The sequence below is a fragment of the Nicotiana tabacum genome, chromosome 18 (assembly GCF_000715075.1).
Source record: "Nicotiana tabacum cultivar K326 chromosome 18, ASM71507v2, whole genome shotgun sequence".
NCBI lineage: Eukaryota > Viridiplantae > Streptophyta > Magnoliopsida > Solanales > Solanaceae > Nicotiana > Nicotiana tabacum.
This window is the reverse complement of record NC_134097.1, coordinates 9,732,029-9,747,681: the sequence shown is the minus strand read 5'-3', so window position 1 is coordinate 9,747,681 and position 15,653 is coordinate 9,732,029.

Here is a 15,653-nt window from a genome sequence, read left to right as displayed (position 1 = left end):
CTCAAGGGGTGTGATGTAGACAGATACCCTAATGCAAGCATCAGTAGCTGTGACCAGCTCGAACTCGTGACTGACAGGTCACACGAGGAAAACATTACGGTTACTCCAAGACTCCCCTTCCTATTTACCTGTTAATCCAAATCATAGAAAAGATTATCTATTTTTTCTTTACTTGCAAATGGGGCTCATATATGTTGTGATAAGGCAAAGAGAAGCCAGCTACGCCATGGCTGCAAAACAGCAGTTGCAAGTGTGACAGAAATCTCAATCACAGGCCACATCGGGTTGCCACGCCAAGATACGGCTCGGGTCATCTCTATGCCAAAATCGGTTAGCCCAGATACAAGAAACATCATCATCACTGCCTCTTTATGTAACTTCCATCAGCAACATGAACACACACACACACACACACACAAAAAAAGTAAACAGATTTCACTGGAAAAAAATTACTTTTTTCCGGGATTTCATAATTCTTATGTACAAACGTCCACTTAAATCCTGTCTGCTTCTGATTTTGTCGTAAACAAGGGCTGTTGGGTTTTTTTATTTTTTGAAAATGGAGGAAAATCAATGGCGGAACAGAGAGGGGCAACCACCCTCCTAATGAAAATACCAATAATCTCTGTCTTGCCTCATTTCTTTCTGGGCTAACCTTTTTGCATTTTTAGGGAAAATTCTCGCCGATATTTCACCTGCGAATTTCAAAATCTAACGGAAAAGAGCCCATAAATCTGCGTTTAAGAAAATAACCTTCCAATTGAGGCTCAGATCTGTAATATTGAAGATGAGGGCAGAGATTAGAGACACCGCCATGGCTGCAAACACCGGTTGCAAGTCGTCACCGTCCGGGTTGCCCCACCAAGTTACGGGTCCAATTGGTCTCCTGCCCTAATCAATTTGCTCAGAGACAGAAGAAAAAATTATTATCATAGCCTCAGATTTTTGCTACAATTATTATTATTAGTACAGTCTGATTCTTTTTTGGGAGTGAGGATTTGGAGATAAAGTAGAGGGGTCATTTGGAAACAGTTTACTGCAGAAGGGCACTTTTTGGCAAAAAAAATCAAAGGAATTAGCAGATAGGAGCAGCTGCCCTTGAGCTTCCCTCTACTCTCTGCAACCCTCACTCTTTGTCTCTGAGCTTTTAGTTTTCTGCTTTGTGTCAAAGCGAACCATTTAAAGCATCGATAATCTTGTTTTGCCTTTCTGGTGTGTGTTTATTTACAACTTGGTCCATGCTATAGTAGGCTTATCATGAATGTGTTATGATTAAGGCAAAGAGAAGTCAGCTACGCCATGGCTGCAAAACACCAGTTGCAAGTGAGACAGATATCTCAATCACATACCATACCGGGTTGCCACGCCAAGATACGGGTTGGGTCATCTCTACGCCCAAATCGGTTAGCCCAGATACAAGAAACATCATCATACTGCCTCTTTATGTAACTTCCATCAGCAACATAAGCGCACGCGCGCACACACACAAAATGTCAATACAGATTTCACTCGGAAATTTTTTTACTTTTTCCGGAATTTTACAATTCTTATGTCCAAACGCTGCCTGCTTCTGTCATAAACAAGGGCTGTTGGTTTTTTTTCTGAAAATGCAGGAAAATCAATGGCGGAACAGAGAGGGGCAACCACCCTTCAAATGAAAATCCCAATACTCTCTGTTTTGCCTCATTTCTTTCTGAGCTAACCTTTTTACATTTTTAGGGGAAATTCTCGTGGATTTTCACCTGTGAATTTCAAAATTTAACGGAAAAGAACCTGTAAGTTTGCACTTAAGAAAATAACCTTCCAATTGAGGCTCAGATCTGTAATATTGAAGACAAGGCAAGAGGCTGGAGACACCGCCATGGCTGCAAACACCGGTTGCAAGTCGTCACCGTCCGGGTTGCCCGGCCAAGTTACAGGTCCGATTGTTCTCTTGCCCTAATCAATTTGCTCAGAGACAGAAGAAAAAATCATCATCATAGCCTCAGATTTTTGCTACAATTATTATTATTATTACTACTATTGATTCTCTTTTTGGGAGTGATGATTTGGAGATACAGTAGAAAGGTCGTTTGGATACAGTTTACTGCAGAAGGGCATTTTTGGCAAAAATGAAATCACAGGTATTGTAGAGAGGAGCAGCTGCCCTTAAGCTTCCCCCTACTCTCTGCAACCCTCATTCTTTGTATGAGCTTTTAGTTTTCTGCTTTGTGTCAAAAGAGAACTATTTAGAGGATCGATATTTCTTACTTTGCCCTCTGATATACACTTATTTACAACCCTTTAAAGACAATCCCATCTGTTTTACCCCATTTCTTTAAGCCACCTTAGAAGTAGTATTTATCATCCAGGCATGTTTCATCCAGACAATGGGGTAGGCTCAGATTTGCCTTTTCTCAGACAAAACCCCAAAAAGCTTTGGAAAAAGACCGTCATGGCTGCAAGCATCAGTTAGTTTTATGAAAGAGGAGAAACACACATAAAAATGGATAATTCTCCAATATCTCAAAGACCCATCTGAGCTGCCACGCCAAGATTACAATTTTTTTCCCAGCTCAATAGATTTATATGTCTGATTGATCTTCCACAGAAGAATAAAATCTTCATAGCCTCATCGCGTCGCATAAATTGAAACGGGGGAGTAATACATATTTTCACCAAACGGGTGGTTTTGCAATCGTACATTTGATTGATCATTGGCGGCAGAGAATTGACAGAGAGCAGCAAAACCACCCAATGAAACTCCCTACAGCTCTTTGGGAGACAGAAATCTCAATCACAGGCCATACAGGGTTACCACGCCAAGATACGGGTTGGGTCATCTCTATGCCCAAATCGGTTAGCCCAGATACAAGAAACATCATCATCACTGCCTCTTTATGTAACATCCATCAGCAACATAAACACACACACAAGAAAAAAGTGAATACAGATTTCACTGGAATTGTTTTTTACTTTTTTCCGGAATTTTACAATTCTTATGTCCAAATGCTCTCTACTTCTGCTTTTGTCGTAAACAAGGGCTGTTGGGTTTTTTTGAAAATGGAGGAAAATCAATGGCGGAACAGAGAGGGGCAACCACCCTTCGAATGAAAATCCCAATACTCTCTGTTTTGCCTCATTTCTTTCTGGCCTAACCTTTTTGCATTTTTAGGGGAAATTCTCGTGGATTTTCACCTGTGAATTTCAAAATTTAACAGAAAAGAACCTGTAAGTTTGCACTTAAGAAAATAACCTTCCAATTGAGGCTCATATCTGTAATACTGAAGACAAGGCAAGAGATTGGAGACACCGCCATGGCTGTAAACACCGGTTGCAAGTCGTCACCATCCGGGTCGCCCCGCCAAGATACGGGTCCGATTATTCTCCTGCCTTAATCAATTTGCTCAGAGACAGAAGAAAAAAATATCATCACAGCCTCAGATTTTTGCTACAATTATTATTATTACTATTACTATTGATTCTCTTTTTGGGAGTGAGGATTTGGAGATAGAGTAGAGGGGTCGTTTGGACATAGTTTACTGCAGAAGGGCATCTTTGGCAAAAATGAAATCACAGGAATTAGCAGAGAGGAGCAGCTACCCTTGAACTTTCCTCTACTCTCTGCAACCCTCATTCTTTGTCTCTGAGCTTTGTGTTAAAAGAGAATAATTTAAGGCATCCACATTTCTTGCTTTGCCCCTTATTTACAACTTGGGTCCTCAACATTTGGTACTATCATTATTAAGCATTGTTTGGTTTGAATAACGAGATAAGTTATATTGGAATAAGTTATATTGGGATTAGTTATTCTCGTATTATTTTTTATTCACTGTTTGGTATGTTATATTAAAAATGATAATTGTATAATTTTTAAAAAGAAGGTATAAGTTATTTCAGCACTAAATACCCCACCCTCTATAAGATATAAGTTATTTCGGTACTAATTATAATCCCGAGATAACTTATATCAAGTTTGCTAACCAAACAAAGTATTAAGGTGATATTAAATTTTTATACTAGCATTATACCTTCTTATACCTCGTACCAATCGACCCCTTAAAGTTTAATTAATATGAGTATATATTTCACTCCTCCACAAGACCACAATATTTGACTATTGTTTCAATTTGAATGGTACATTTCGTTATATAGAATCAAACTGTATGAAGTTTGACTAATATTTTAAAATATCTATAACTTATAATATTCTCGTATAATTTTTTATTACCTAAATTTTAATTTTAAAATATTGTTGAATTAATCCAATTTTAACTTCGAAATTTAGTCAAATTGACTTTCGAATTAGTGAAAGATACCATCTAAATTGAACGGAGTTATATTATTTATGCATTTTTTAAATCACTTATTTATCCTCTTTATTTATATTAAACCAATAATGCAAGATAAAATGATAAGAGCATGTAAATTCAATTAAATTTTTAATTGTTGGGGTTAAATTGTTTGGTTTAATATGAATATTACGTGTGAGTAGATTTTTGCCTGAAATTGATTGTCATATTATCCTTTAAGCTAGGTCATGTTTATTTCTGATTTTTGTTGAGTTTGGAATTGAAATCTTCTAAAGCAAGAGCTGATTAAATATGTATTTTTTCTTGTTATATTGATCATAATAAATGGAGCTCTTTAATAATCTTGAATTTATGAGTAACTAGTGTATGAGTTTTAATAGAGATATAAGAGAAGTTTTTCTTTCAAAAAAAATATAGACACACACATTTATATATGTGAGTAAATTATTTTTATATAGATGAATGAAGTTACAAATAAAAAATATTCTTTCAGAATTACAATTTAAAAATGTGAATTCGCATTGATGTCAAGTGATGACGTAACTAAAATCATGTGATATAAATTAGATAAAAGTGGTCATACTTCACATGTCTCCTGCCCTATTACCTCTTTTACTCCTAATTGTCAACTTTTTATCACATATTTTATAAGGGACTTCTATTAGCTTACTACATTGTCGTTAAAAAAGTACTTCCCTCCGTTTTAATTTAGTGACTCGGCACATAGTTTAATAAAAAAAAAAAAAAATTGAAACTTGTGATTTTAAAATGTTAAGAGGTAAAAGCTCTGTGGGGTCATGATATTTGTGTGATTATAAAAGTTTCTCATTAAGGGTAAAATGGGTAAAATGAAGAGTTTAAATAACAACAACAATAACAACTCAGTACCCCTACCTTGGGGTAGAGAAGTTGTTTCCAATAGACCATCGGCTCCCTCCCTCCAAGAACTCTCCACCTTGCTTTTGGGATGACTCGAACTCACAACCTCTTGGTCGAAAGTGGAGGGTGTTCATCACTAGAGCAACTCACTCTTGTCAAAATGAATAGTTTAAAATTTAATTATTTTCAAATTTAAAAATATGTCATTTATTTTGAAACATACTAAAAAAGAAAGTATATCATCTAATTTGAAACGAAGAAATTATAATAATACTATTCCACAAACTGCTGCATTCCTTTCCAAGTCCCTATATCATCTAACCCGCCTTCATCTGCTTTTACAATTTGATAAAACATGTCGAATAATTGAACATTTGAAAGAAACAAAGTTCATGCAATTAAGATTAGTATCCCTAGAAACAATGACTCTATTTACACCACAAAAAACATAGATATCAAACATAACCTTTGGTGTGACATTTGGATTTACTTCTTGATTAACACTCATCCAAATCCAAGAGAGTAGAGAATCTGAAATTGTTTTTCCTTTGGTCTCTTTGTAGTCCTACTGATCAACCCGCTTTCATAGACGCTATTGTTGTTCAATTCATATATCTTCTTGTTTCTTCTGTGATTAAAGATGTGCAGAAGAATATCCTAAGCAGAAGAGTTACACAAGCATAAGAAATTTTGAAGGAAAAAAGAGAAGAAAAGAAAAGGCAGAGGTACCAAAAATAAGGAAGATAAATACTATGATTCTTGGCGGCAACCTCACTTAGGTAGAGAATTCTTGATTTTAATTCTGTCTATTTTGTTTGTCATTTCTTTCTTTTTTTAATTTCCATACCAAAAGCTAAAATCTACTAAGCAAGACATACAACAAATTTTTTGTATCAGGAAAAAATAAAATAAAAAAGTTTAAGCTCAAGCCAAGTAGATTACGACTTCATTTCCATCTTCTAAGAAGAACTAGTACGGTTAGCCCGAGCTACGCCCGGGCCCAATTGTATAGTTAAGACGGTCAATTTTTACGACGTCATTTTCATTGTCATAAAAGTATAACTAAAAATTTATTTTGAACTTCCCAAAATATTGTTGAGTAGCTTGTTTGCAATCCTCATGCATTTCTTCCTCTTGAATTTTCAAAAACATAATACGTTTTAACTATAGGTTTTCAAGGTAATACTAGAGTAGTCTTGAACAAATTCATGAAGAATGTGTAAGATGTTATAACTATTGAGAAAGAATATTTAAGCTTCAGTTATGATTCGATCAACAATGTAAGTTTTGTGTGAGATGTACACAAGAGTCTGAAAAATAAATTAACGTTCAGAAAGTTGATAGTATATACAGTTCTTCTTTATATAATTTAAACTGAGTCCCTTAATCTTCGCCTTCATCTTAATATTTCTAATTTATGGTCTAAAATTGGAGAAGATTTTTCCTTTTTATCTATTTCAGTATTCAAAATTCTTTTATTTGTTATATCTACTCAGTAAATCTTGTAAAGCGTGAATTCTATATTTGATAAAATTAGTCCTTTTCATCCCCTAATGAGCCCCCTTCTTGTAATGAACTCGGGTTGCACTTTTTGTCTAACCTTGTTTCTTTTTAAAAAAAATTAATCTACATTTATCTCTTTGAACTCTAAAATCTTCTCTTCCTTGCATTTAGTTTGTTTTTCTAACATTTTTTATATTTTATTTATTGTGGATCTCCAATGTAATTATATAAATTGTTAATAATTTTAGTTGTAATTTTGGGTTTTCTGTTTTGAAAAAATCTATATTTGTTTGGGAAGTGATCACACAAAAGCACTTGATAAAACCACGATATTATTTCCTATGTGAACAGAATATTTAAGCTTTTTCGTGCGTTTACTTATTTATGTTTTGCATTTCTTTAATAAAATCCTTGCTCTTCTACTGAAACAACATATAGATTTGCATATTAAACACTGCATTAGTGTATGCGGTGATTATTTTTCTTGCACAACCAATTAAAACAATGCTTATGCGGTAATTATTTTTCTCCAATCTCGCCAATCAAACAATGCTTATTTTATGAGAATCATAATGTTTCCCAAAGGCAAAACCATCATATTTAAGAAACTTTTTACGAGATTCATTAAGAAAACAAAATGTGGATCTGGCTACTTATATCAAATACGATTACATACTCTGATCCATTTGCTATTGTGGGTTCTGATCCGCAATTCCTCCTTCACGGCTCCTGCAATAAGTGATATTTGCAAACGAGTCAAATCATACTATGTTGGGGTTTTACAAAAAATGTTAATTTTATTAATTATTTATTTTTTGGGTGGTATATATTATTTATGTAATAATTATACATAGTTATACATATTTTATCCATGGATTATATATACTACATAATTTTCGGATATTTTTAGTTTAAGTGGTTGGGTAAGGTGCTATATAGGTTAATTATTCCTTTAAATATTAGAATTATAATATAATTTTTTTTATAAAAGAAATCTCGTGTTAGAGTCCATCTTCAAAAAAAAATCCAAAACGAAAATAAATATCACAATTTTATTGGTTCTAACAATTACGTAAAAATCTGCTTAAAAAATGTTTGCTTCATTATCGTGGTTCGCTAATTAGCATTGGTAAATCTTCCGCTCAACTTATAATACAAATTTTTATTTACAATGTCAAGTTACTAAAAACTATTATAAATAGGCAAGCAATATTATACTCCCGTTCAAAAATAAGTGTCCTTTAATATTTTGGATATTGATTGAATAAGCACTCTCCACTTCCAACTAAGAGGTTGTGAGTTCGAGTCACCCCAAGAGCAAGGTGGAGAGTTCTTGGAGGGAAGGATGCCGAGAGTCTATTGGAAACAGCCTCTCTACCCTAGGGTAGGGGTAAGGTCTGCGTACACCTACCCTCCCCAGACCCCACTAGTGGGATTATACTGGGTTGTTGTTGTTGTTGTTGTTGATAACGATTGAGTAAATCATTTAATAGTATAATAAGAGTTATTTAACTAAGCTATACTTTATACCTTCTCAAATTACTCTTTATATATCCTCACATATCATTTATTGAATTACAGATAGATTTCAAAAATATAATTAATACATAGTTGTTTTTTAACGCAACACTTAGTTTAGCCAAATTAATTTATCTCTAAACTCATCTTGTACTAACGTATGAAATTTTACCAATTTTCACGTTACAAACTAAGGAAGCCTATTAATAGCTTAGGAAATGCATTGAGACATGTTTATAACCAATCTCTCGGCTTGTTAAACTCATTTCACTTATAGTCTTCGAGTTTTACGTAATTGCTAGTGTATACTATAACGAATATTTGGTAAGGAACCCATTCGGAATTCTTTGATAAGTTTGATTTCTTTAAAAAAAAGATACTTTTTGAATTTGTACAAATCACTTTACCTTTTCACTCTAAATCTTAAGAGTCCAAGCGAAATATTAAGTCAACAATTATCCAAATTCTTTGGCAGAAAACCTAACTAAAGTTACTTATAATTTCAAAAACAAATTCTAACAAAATACAGTTTTCTACCTTTTTTAATATATTGGAACATGAATTTGAATTCTATGTATCTTAATTTATTTTCGTTTTAAATTCTTTAAGCTTATATGGAAAATTGAAAAAATATATCATGTTTATACTATATTTGAAGTTTAAGGAAGTCCTTGCACAAGAATAATGGAATTACGTGGGGCCACGTTTAAAGGGGTGAAATTTATGAGGTATAGATGAATAAGATTACGTAAATTCTAAATAGAGCGGGGCCCACCTTATAAGAGAATTTATAGACTTGCCGATAAATTGAGCGCGTGCATGCAAAATGTGGGTGGAGGCCCCACTTTCTCAGCAAGTTTCTAGGCATAAATACAGAGGATACTAAAAGACTTAAATGCCCTTGTGAAACATGCATGTCGACGGTGAGCGTTTTTAGGTTTCAGGAATTGGAAGTCCACGCGTTGGCCAATGATAGAAAAAGTGAGCAGTTGAGCTGTAAATTAATAAAAGTACACAAATACCCCCCGGACAAAATAGGAAATTCAAGGGAACACACACGTTGACGGAGAGGTGCCTGTGTTCCCTCTTCTAATAAGTAGGAATTTCAATATTACTCCATATATTTTATTTATTTGTGTATACATTTTTTTCCATCATGGTTTAAGTTTGCATGTAATAAGAAATAGATTTGGCTCACCTACGGTAGGTGATCTCTCCCGTCCCTCCAATGCCACTATGCATAATTTATACGTGTCCATTCAATAATTTAACGGACAAGATTTATTTTGTTAATCAATTAGTATTAACCATGGTTATTAATTATCATTGCCTTATCACTTCCGCCTTTCCCTGTGAAAGGCAAGTAAGAACCTTTCCTCACCTGTCCAATCTCTTCGAAATATAGAACAAGAAGATGTAAATTGCTAATACGGAATCACTATAAAAAAAACACATTTTATCCCAAATCTTTCAATAAAAAAGAGACGAACAAAATAAAAAAGATGCACTTAGTTATAAAAATTTAAAAAACCAAGAAATGAGAAGCATTGGACTATTTTAAAGTTTGGTTTTGACGGCAATGGTGATGGACAAGCTACGCTGTATCTCCGGGAAAGAAAATTTTTAACTTGGGGGATTTTGTTAAACTATAAAGGCCAACTAAAAGACCTAAAGAGGGCATGAAAATTGAGAAGAATGAAAAAGGGTTGATGCACTAATGCAGAATTTGTGTTTCTCTTATGAGATCAACTATATTTTTTCTTGAGTTTTCTTTTTCTCTAGTTTTACATTTACAATTGTAATCTTTAACTGAGACTACTCTCTTAGTTTCAGCATTTCTCTGTTGAGATTCTTCCCATTTGTTCATTTACATGATAACAATTTCAGAGGTATAAGATATTATGAAATTCTAATTTTTCAGATACTTGGTTAATATAAAATTACAAATAGATGTTTTCATTTACTTGCTCTATTTTCTTGAGAGAATTGGGAGCGAGGGAAGGTTTCCTCCTATGGCAGTGAAAGGAAAGAGGGAAGAGAGAGGAGAGAGAACTGTTGGTAATCATAGTTAAAACCAATTGGTTAACAAAATAAATATCGTCCAATAGATTATTGAATAGACATGTGTAAACTATATAGAGTGGCAACGGAGGAACTGGAGAGATCATGTACATGAGGTGAGCCAAATCTGAAATAGATGCTCGACAACACCAAAATAAATTACAGTACATAATGAAATTATTTTTCGTTATTTGAACTAGAAGATAATTTTTCTCACTTTTGCAGGAAGAATATTTTTCTTACAATTCTTAAGTTTTTAATTTCATATTCTTAAGTTTCGGGTTCATGCCGGGTCGTTCGACTACAGAAGCTATACACCTTGTTAGAAAGTTGGTGGAACTATACAGAGAGAGGAAGAAGGATCTGTACATGCTGTTTATTGACCTAGAGAAAGCGTATAACAAGGTTCATAGAGAAATTCTCTGGAGATGTCTGGAGGCAAAAGATGTGTCGATTCCCTACATTATGGCGATTAAGGACATGTATGATGGGGCTAAGACTCGGGTTAGGACAGTAGGAGGCGACTCTGAGCATTTTCCGGTCGTAATGGGGTTACACCAAGGTTTTGCGCTCAGTCAGTTCTTATTCGCCCTGGTGATGGACGCGTTAACAAACCATATTCAAGGGGATGTGCCGTGATGCATGCTATTCGCCGATGACATAGTTTCTGATTGATGAGTCGCGAGCCGGTGTTAACGAGAGGCTGGAGGTTTGGAGATATGCTCTTGAGTCTAAGGGTTTCAAGCTGAGCAGGACGAAGACGAAATACCTAGCCAAGGGAAGTGGGCGTGGATGTGAGGCTTGATTCGCAGGTCATCCTGAGTAGAGACAGTTTCAAGTACCTTAGTTCGGTTATCCAGGGGGAGGGAGATCGACGAGGATGTCACACACCGTATTGGGGTAGGATGGATGAAGTGGAGGTTAGCATCTGGAGTCCTGTGTGACAAGAGAGTGCCACCGATACTCAAAGGTTAGTTTTATAAAGCGGTGGTTAGACCGGCCATGATGTATGGGGCTGAGTGTTGGCCCGTTAAAAACTCACATATCCAGAAGATGAAAGTAACAAAAATGAGAATGTTGCGGTGGATGTGCGGGCACACTAGGATAGATAAGATTAGGAATGATGATATTCGGGCAAAGGTGCAAGTGGCTCTCATTGATGACAAGATGCGGGAAGCGAGACTTAGATGGTTCGGACATGTTCAGAGGAAAAGCTCAGATGTTCCGGTACGGAGGTGTGAGCGGCTGGTTGCGGAGGGCACAGGAAGAGGTAGATGGCGGCCTAAGAAGTATTGGGGAGAGGTGACTAGGCAGGATATGACGAGACTCTAGATTTCTGAGGACATGACACTTAATAGAAAGATGTGGAGGTCGAATATTAGGGTTGTAGGTTAGAAGGTAGTTAAGTCGTGCCTTACTTCGTACCATTGTGGGCCTAACCATGTAGGGTTTTTGTCTAAGATAGCTAGTGGCAATGTTGTGGCTTACTATTTCGCTTTTCAATGCATGTCCTATTTATTAGCTATCGCTTTTGTTTCGTATCTTCCTTCTGGATTTCATGATGTTCCTATTTTTCATATTATTGTTGTTGTGATACTAATATTGTCTCCTTTTTATCCTTTTGTCTTTTTATTTTTTTGAGCCGAGGGTCTTTCGAAAATAACCTCTCTACTCCTTCGGGATAGAGGTAAGATCTGCGTACACACTACCCCTCCCAGACCCCATTAATGAGATTTTACTGAATTGTTGTTGTTTGTTGCTTCAACCAACAATATTTATTAGTAACAAATTTCAACTTCATCAAAATAATAATATGATTTGTTAATATTATTACTATATTTTCTAACCAAACATTTCAAATCATAAGCTAGTGTTAGGATATAGATTTGGTTGAAATTTTAACAAAAACAATTGAAGATGAGCTGAAAAATAATTTTTGGTAGTTAAAAATGTATTTGAACGTGCATTTTAGTTGATTAGAAGTTGAAATTTTGTAAATAAAAATTTTCGAAAACTTGTAAACCACTTTTTGAAAATTGAAAGATCTACCGAAAAACTAATCACTTTTTATATCCATACAAATATTTTCAATTTATTTCTGAAAAAATGAAAAAAAAAAACTTATCTTGTATGAAAAACATTTTTGAATAAGAGGCTCATTTCTGCAAAGAAAAATCGGGCAAAAGAGAGGCGACCGCGTCATGGCTGCAAAATCACCGATTGCATGCAAAGAAAAAACCTTCAAATCGCCGGTCGTCTAGTGATTTGCGAGGCCAGCCCAGAATCAGGATAATATATCATCACTGCCTCAATTGTTATGTATCAAAAAAGAGGAACTAAAATCACAGAAACAGAGACAAGAGAAACAGAGATCTGGCTGTTGTTGTTGATTGATGCTGAAGAAATGACTTTGTAGTAAGTAGTACGTATTTCCAAAAATCCAAGGGCTGTTGAGTTTTTCCGATAGACCCTCGACACAAGAAGGAAAGAGACAGTGTATCAGTAACAAAGTATACAATGAAAACTATCCAACTTTATTTCTAGTTGAATAGTTGACTGTTTGTATGTGTCTATCACCACCCTCCTATACCAATTTGTCACCGGCCAATGGGGAAAAACGGCAAATAGTATTGTTTACAGAAATTCATGTCGGAACTGCAACACTCCTCTCAACCTTTCTCCACATTCTTGTACAAATTTCCAGTTTGCCTAATATCATCCCCTTAAACGAAAAAACAATTAGCACAGAATCAATCTAAAAAATTAGTGGGTATTCACAAAACAACCAATTGCTGCAAAATTTGCAATAAATTATAAAAAAATGAGCTTACCCTCTTATAAATGCATCGCCTTTCCTGCAAAGTTCTATGATCTTAGCTTTTGGCTTGAATTCTGACAACACCAACTGCAGAGCTCCTTCATAAATTGATGGAATCATATTACATTATTTCAAAGTTGAGTAATCAAATTGCAGCTTCGCGAAAAAAGGTCAAGTCCAATAGAACATCTCAGCAAAAAAGCAACTGAAAAATAGACGACATTAAAAATGCAAGATTTCTAGACAAAAGGAAACATATTTAGGCACACCCATGCCAAAGAACTGCGCAGGATTGTGATTCTTTACCCAGTTTGGAAACAGAGAATATAAGGGCTGAAGTATCGGGGAGTACCTCTTTAACGTATGATGCCTACATTTCAACAGAGAAAAATATATTATAGCACACCTATCTCGGAGCAAGTGCATTCCCATACACTAGAGATAAAAAAAAAACAGTGGGAAAATGAGATTATAAAAGAAACATATTTTTTGATTGTACCAAAAAAACAAATTTTCAACAAAGAAACTCAAAAATAGCCATTAGCATTCACATTCCAAGAATTCTAGTCAAAAGAAAACATTTTTATGCACACACATATCAAAGAAGCAGCATTATCAATCACAAATAGTTCAGAACAGAGGAAAATGGGCTAAGGCATCAACGAGTGCATCTTTAACTATATAGTGACTCAAAAATAGACCTCCAGCATACACATTCCTAAGAATTCAAAAACAAAGAACTTGTTGTTTGGTTGTGGTTCTGGCATTTCCGCTGTCATATCCATTTCCTGTTCAATTAGAAGAAAAGGACAGTCCGGTGCACTAAACTCTCGCTATGCGGGGGGTCCAAGGAAGGGCCGGACCACAAGGGTCTATTGTACGAAGTTTTACCCTGCATTTTTGCAAGAACCCGTGACCTCCTGGTTACATGGACAAAAAATCATCATCGCCTCTTTCAGGAAGTCAATCATACTCACCAACACTCGCTACGAATTAAATGCTTTGAAAAAACTGGATATAGCTTATATAGCAAGGTGAAAACTGGCCATTCCATGAAATTTTTACAGGGTTGTTGGGATTGTTACAGTAAAAGAGAAATCATGGGCTAATACAGAGAGAGGCAACCACCCTTTCAACAGAAAATCCTTAACTCTCTGAAGCCTCATTCTCGTTCTCCTGAGCTTTTGTTTTATTACAACTCCATAACAGTTCTTTTTATTCTATCCTGAAAGCTGTAAACATAAATTTATTCTTGTATATATTTCTCTTGCTTTCTTTAGGAATTAGGAGTGAGTCATTAGTTAAAGCTTTCGGGTAAGCTCAGATTAATGGTGTAAAACCAAGGAGAAGGGCAAAAACCAAAACCAAACTCAAAGTAATGGGGTAGGCTCAGATTTGCCTTTCCTCAGACAGAAACCAAAAGAGCTTTGGTAAAACCGCCATGGCTGCAAGCATCAGTTAGCCTTACATGACACAGAAGAAGCACCAAAAAATGGAATATTTTCCAATATCTCACAGACCCATCTGAGCTGCTATGCCAAGTACAGTTTTTTTCCAGCTCAATAGAAATATGTGTCTTATTCACCTTTCACAGAATAACAAAATCTCCATAGCCTCGTTGCATCACATAAAATGAAACAGGGGTAACAAGAAAGGAAAATAGAGAAATTATTTGTATTTTCACCAAAAGGTTTGTTTTGGAATCGGAAACGTTTTTCATTTGAGTGATCATCGGCATCAGAGAATGACAGAGAGGGGCAAAACCACCAATTGAAACTCCCCACAGCCCTCTGATTTCACAGCAGCCTCAACTGATGAGATTTTTTGCTATTTTATACATGAGGCTCATATCTCACTATGATCAGGCATTGAGTTTCTCAAAATCGCCACGGCTGCAATCTCCTCCAGATTGCCCTGCAAAGATATGAGTTTAATACCATCTCAATGCAAATCAATAATGCCATTTGCCAAGAATCATATCATCACTGCCTCAAAAATTTCACTTTTACCATTATTTTTAGTATGATCCTCGCTGTTTGGGTGTTAACACAGCCACATAGCAGCGAGAACAAAAGAACAGTAGCAGCAACAGCAATAGCAGATCAACAACATGCATCTCTCGGAGCTAGATTTACAGAAAGAACTAAGCACCGGTACTTGATTCCAGCAAGAAATTGTGGGCTTACCAGCAAAACTGAACGAATGCATAAATAAATAAATAAATCATATTTCTCATTGATGCTTCATTCTATGAGCTTACTTTCTCTATGTTTGGCCATTGAGGGGTCAGATTTACTGTATTTGAACAAAGCAAAAGAGAAGGCGGCAACCCCATGGCTGCATACACCAGTTTGCTATACAAAAGACATACTGGGTCGCCTTGCCATGATACGGGTCGGGTATCTTCTCAATGCCATGACTGAACATAGCCCAGAAAGATAAGCAATCTTTATAACCCCCATACAACATCAGTAGCAGCATCACAAAAAGAAGAGGAAGAGGAATATATTAGGGTGTGTTTGGATGAAGTATTTTATTTTTTTCTATTTTCTTGTTTATTTGAAAGGGCTGTTGTTTTTTTG